The sequence below is a fragment of the Crocodylus porosus genome, unplaced genomic scaffold, assembly GCF_001723895.1.
Source record: "Crocodylus porosus isolate Cpor-Errol unplaced genomic scaffold, CroPor_comp1, whole genome shotgun sequence".
NCBI lineage: Eukaryota > Metazoa > Chordata > Crocodylia > Crocodylidae > Crocodylus > Crocodylus porosus.
In genome coordinates, this window is record NW_017728931.1 from 8627779 (window position 1) to 8633778 (window position 6000).

Here is a 6000-nt window from a genome sequence, read left to right on the forward strand (position 1 = left end):
GAGCCAAACTTAGAAGGTTTTAGGTTATTTGACCCCCTTTATGCTCTCTACAAACAGCTCCTTACTATTAAGGAAAGACAGAAGAGCATCACCTACTGTTCCTTTTCAAAAGCATGCTACCTGCTTGAAAAAGGCCAGCCTGCCTCATTTTAAGACCAACCATGAAATATTAAGAACATCCCAGAGAAACATTTTTATTTTAAGACCAGGTCAACCAAAAGCCCTTACAGATTCCACACATGTGCATCTTTTACCACTGGTTTTGACACTGGTGTAAGGGAACAAATTTGAATTCTCTCCTACACTACTAGTCTTCCTTACCAACAAAATACCCTTCAATTTCTCTACCATTACCATAGGGTCTGCTCCCTCTAGCTCTCTTTTTCTCAAGTCTCTTCTTCCTAACATAGTTCCATCCTACTGAAGGAGCAGAAGTTCTATTAATTCTCCTAGTCATTGGTTTTGCTGCCCTTTGACTTTTTCTGAAGAGCAAGAATGAAGCTGGAGAATATAATCCCTTTCTTAGCCTTTGTTGCACCACACAGTATCACAAGGAGCTGGAGCATGACCATGAAAGAGAGAAGTTATCTAGATACTGCCACCTACTTATTAAACTATAGGGCATTTCAGGAACACTTTGGGCAGATATCTGTCTCCCTAGAATAAAACATTCTAGAACACTTTCAATCTAAGAATAATAACGTATTTTATAAAAATTAAGATTGACCTCCCCCCACCACTGTGAATCAGGTAGGTAATACCCTCACTTTCTTGGCAGGGAAACTGAGGACAGATGACTGACTTGCTTAGAAAGTCAAAGGGCAGGCAGTATCATAAATGGGGCTAGGACTCCAAGGTCCTGTTTGCCAAATTCCCTGTCAAAAAGACAGACCAGACATGGCAGTTCCAAGATCTAATTAATATCTTCCATGGTCAAAATTCTCATTATTGGGGATATGCTAAAAAAAACAGCAATTTGTTGTATTAATCTGGACATGTCAAGGTTCCCTCCTATGTTCCTGAGAACATGGCCTTTTAAGGGGAAATGTTCCCTTAAAACAGCTACATACAGCATTAAGCTTTTGAGTAGAATGTGCTTTCCTAAACTCCTCCTCAAAGACAACTCCACCATATTTAATCTAACAGAGATGTAGCCCAAGACAATGCTGGGTATGCGCTAAATACTTCCCCCAGTGTCTACAGGAGCAAAGAATCCAAAACAGGTGTGTGCCAAGAAGGCAGAGGGCAGATATTTAAAAAGTCTTAGGAATCAGAAGTGGCTGAAACCCCTTTACTCTTAAGCCATAATGGCAAAATTCAGAACCATCTTTGAACAGATCCTCAAATCATTTAGGTGACCAAAAGTGAGGACTACAACAAGAAAAATCCATCAGAGATTTGACTCATGGTTGCTGCCTCAGCAAAAACAAGTACTGATAAATGCCAATCATCTATCCCTGCACTCACTCATATCTGCTTTGGATAAATATCACAAACCCTCCAGCAATTTGATTATAGATTAAATGAAAGCATCATCTGAAACTTTAGCTGCGGCATCACTCTACTACTGATGTTAGTTTTCACTGTGGCATCCACATACCAGTACTTTTTGCCCATTTACCTCTTCTCCTGCACTCCTTAACTGTCACTCTGCTACCTACAAATACTCTATACAGGCATACCTCGTTTTATTGCGCTTCGCTTTATTGCACTTCGCAGATATTGCATTTTTTACAGATTGAAGGTTTGTGGCAACCCTGCATCGAGCAAGTCTATCGGCGCCATTTTTCCAACAGCATTTGATCACTTCGCATTTTTTAGCAATAAAGTATTTTTTAATTAAGGTATGTACATTGTTTTTTTAGACATAATGCTATTGCACACTTAATAGACTACAGAATAGTGTAAACATAACTTTTATATGCACTGGGAAACCAAAAAATTCGTGTGACTCGCTTTACTGCGGCGGTCTGGAATCGAACCCGCAATATCTCCGAGGCATGCCTGTATAATAAAACTTGCATGATCTGAGGCAGTTTAAGTACCTAAGCATAAGGAGGAAACAGGCTAATCAAACTGGGTCTCTGAAGAATCCCTGGAAACATTTCTTTATCCCCAAAATGGGTATACCAAGTATATGCCTACTGATCTGTGCCCTACAGTTAAGGAACCAACTCCAAGATGAAGCCTAGGTTTCATGGACACCTCTATTCTTTGTCTTTTCTGCTTGAGCTCTTGTAGACAAGTATGGTAACCTGTACTTTAGTTTTTACATAGTACGGCAAGTTATCCTATGTGTGCTGGACTGAGAAACCCATTTTCTATGAGAAACTGAACAATTCTAAACTAGTAATGATTTCCCTCTCAACTAATGGATGATTTAGCAAATTGTTCTACACCCCTATCCTCTTAAAGTACAACTATCACAAAAAATCTCCATTAAAAAAAACGGAAAAAAAACCCAAGGGGAGTTCCCTCCATTTCCTCCCTCCAGGAATACCGAATGCAAAATCCAGAGGTTTCACAACATTAGGATTACATGTCATTTGGCCACCTTAGTAATCTGAGTAGTGGCACATTCTTGCTGTCTGCAGTAAGGCTAAGAACAAAAAAAAATTATCATTAGCCTCTCTCAGCAGTACCTCTTTCCTAGTTTTGAGTCAGATCCCAGTGCCATTTACAGCAGCATGTATCCAAACTAATTCCACTGATTTAAGCAAAGCTATTGACTGGAAGACAAGATCTATTCCCACCTTTTTAGTAAATTCCCAGCTCTGACTTTGAAGTCATACTGATAATCAAACAACATTCTGGAAGTGGGAGAAGCCACTCAGTATGGGAAGCAGCTGACCAAGGAAAAAAAACCCTATCCATGCACCTGACTATAAAGAGAATTGCATTCTTTTATTTATACTGTATAGTGAAACACCTATCCTTATTTTTTGTTTGTTTATGAACTGCATTATTAGGGTGGGGACAAGAATTTTAATTTCCTTCTTGAATTAGCGGATGCTTGAGAGGGTAGGATAGGTTTAAAACATAACTTTACTTATTCCATTACAGCAATTTCTGCAACCATGTTTTGGAAGCCCCATCAAGATAAGAGGATCCAAAGGCTTTCAAGATACTGTAATTGCAATATAGGAGACATCAGTCCATGACGGAACAGAATTATAACACCAATTTCAAGATGGGGTTGAGCTGTTAGCCAAGTAATATCCACCATGTTGGTGGGAAAACCTCTGAATGAATTTTGCAGTCATTATACATGGAAGACAGTAATACCTGGGCACATTACAGAAACATGACCAATCCCTATGTCATGGTGAGAACAGCAACTGAAAACTGACAAAAAAAATCATGAAAAATGAAATATCAAAACCAACCTTCTAGGCAAGATACCAAGGTAACAGATATCCATGAAAAACCTAACACGAGTAGTTGTACATCAAAAGAACACCCAAGCAGAAACAGATACATAGAAAACAAAAATAATACACTGATCGCTCATTATGACTGCTTTAAAACCACTTTGAAATAAATAATTGAAACAATACTCATCCTGGTCCTGACAACCCTAAAGCAGGCCCAGGTATTCCGAGCAGTTAGTTGCAGGTTTTTAATGGCATATAACTACTTATGGAGCTTTGGAGAGAATAAAAGACTTTAAAAAATAAAACAGTGATAGAGAGGATATAGAATAAATGCTGAGGTATCCTGAACAGCAGTATAGTCTTGTCCATTATTGCTGCATGCCATTCATCCTCCCTTTACACATGGTTGTCACTGTAAAAAGGTGATCCCAAAGCACATGCACTGAATTCACACCCCTCTCCTCCCCTCAGTACACAGACTCCCCCTCTGAGATTTGTAGAGACTGCAGCAGTCAATAGAGAAGAGAACATATTAAGTGCTATGTCTGAAAAACAGACTGCAGGATGGTAAACCATAAAACATTAGCCTTCACCCTCATTCCTTCTCAGCATGCCCTCTCCTGCAGATGGGCAAATGCACAACTGCATCCTCCCCTATGGATTTCATTGGCTCAACCCCTCCATATTGACAGTAAAGATACTAGCAACCCTTCTCAGTCTCAGATACAAATATCCCCACCCCCTTTTCTTTCCTCATCTATCTTCATGCTTGTGATTAGGTGATAAAATCCCTTACTCACACGCCCCAGTTCCAGATCTTCTGTAAGGAATCTATTCCCTCCCCTCCCTGCCTCACAACGCTGGTATTGGTCAACAGGAAAGATCAAAGGGATGGTTGAGTTGCACAGCATCACCTTTTCTTTCCCCTCCCCAAACACCCTCTCAGATACTGCCTCCTCCCTCACTGTGCCTGTGCGGGTGTGTGCAAGGTATAAATTTCCCCCATTCTCTGAGGACAGCATGCCTGTCCTTGTTCCCCTCCAGTGTGGGTATGTGAAAGCCCCCCACCCTTCCTGATCTGTGTGTATACTGTCAGTTTCCCCAGCTCCTTTTCCCCACCTTGCTCTTAATCTCTATGCATGCTCCTCTCCTAATTCCTAGAGTGGGGAGGGAAGGGAAAAGCACAGTGAATGAATGAGGGAAGGAATGAATGAATGAATGTGGTGAGACTTACCAGAGATTTGGGGAGCACAGAATGGGAGATGAAGGAATGCCAAAGATGGGTGCTTCTTTCAGTGTCCTCAGCAAATGCTGTTTTGATCTCAATTCTCTCAGTTGAAATGCTGTCTTTCTAGTACCTCCTGAGAAGAATCTGGAAATGAAGTCCTCTCAGTGTCTCTCTGCTCTGCACCCCAAAGGAGGGAAGATGTCTGTAGTGGATCCCACAAAGCAAATGAAGGGGTGATGAGGATTACGCTCGCCTGTTCCTATAATGGGTGATAACTAGCTGATGCCCCAAAGACCAAGGTGTGTTCAGGGAAAGAAGGAATGAAGGATTGTTAAAACTGACTCCCAACTCCTCCTCCCCCCAGGAAGAAGGGTGGTGGTGAGTAAGCAGACTGATGTAGAAACAGAATTGTCTGTGCAAAATAGTCTCACTCAGTGTCTCTGTTTTCTCAGAAGTAACCCCTTCACTTACAGAGACAGAGAAAGATTCATATTAAACACAAAAAACCCTTACCCAATAAAGAGGAAATTAGATTCCAAGGAGAACAACAGAGTGATGAATACAAAATGGTAAGATACACAACCAAAAGATCTCATGGACCTCATTCTGCTGAGGGGGGAAAATCATTTAAAATCAGGAAATGGTTTATAGAGCATACGTTCTGACATTTCCCCCAAAACTGGGGTGTTTAGAATGGAAACAAAATTAAAATGTGAACCACTTTACTACATGCATGTGCATGTATAATGGCAGCATGTTTAGAGAGAGAAAAAAAAATCAGTGCTTCTAAAGTAACACAGCTAGAAAATCCTATTCTCTAAAAACCTGAGAAAATTGTTTTCAGCATTGTATGTCTGAATCCCAAGACAAGTAAGGAAACGGGGAGCTGAGGAGAGGCGTGCTGCAAAGTGAGCAACGTGTTCCTCTGAAGGAATCACAGCCCCCCCCCAAATCCGCTGGCATTGGGAGCAGACTGAACCAAACGTGAACCATGGAAAGAAGAATGCTGGCGTGGTGTGGCGTGGCGTGGCGTTGGGCAAGGGCCGGCTTTCAGTGCGGCATCAAGGAAGCCAACATCTGCACTGATTCAGTGGGGTGGAAGGTGGGAAAGACAACAAAAGAGAGGAAGGGGGCCCCTGGTGCAAGGGGATGGGGGGGTGTCAAGGAGACTCAGCAGCAGGAAAATAAGCACATATAACCCACCCCCCATTGAGACACCCCTAATTGTGATGGGGGGGACTCAGCACATGAGTGTGAACAGAGGCTGTTTGGCTAGGCACTGGCTATCTGGCTGTGTGCTGGGGGGACTGGCTCTTAGCCAAGGGCTGTGGATTGGGGGCAGGAGCAGGATACGCAGAGATGAATGATGCAAGGGTGTGTGTGTGTGTGTGTGTGTGT

At 42.0% G+C, this 6000-nt stretch overlaps 1 protein-coding gene across 2 annotated transcripts in view; it reads right to left on the minus strand.

The window, feature by feature from the left end:
- RIMKLB (ribosomal modification protein rimK like family member B) overlaps window positions 1-4830 on the minus strand; it is a 79779-nt gene extending 74949 nt beyond the window's left edge. For both annotated transcript variants that reach the window (XM_019544149.1, XM_019544148.1), the window contains exon 1: window positions 4609-4830. The gene's annotated coding sequence lies outside the window, so the exon portion shown is untranslated. The remainder of the gene's footprint in view (window positions 1-4608) is intronic.
- Between the last annotated feature and the right edge of the window lie 1170 nt (window positions 4831-6000).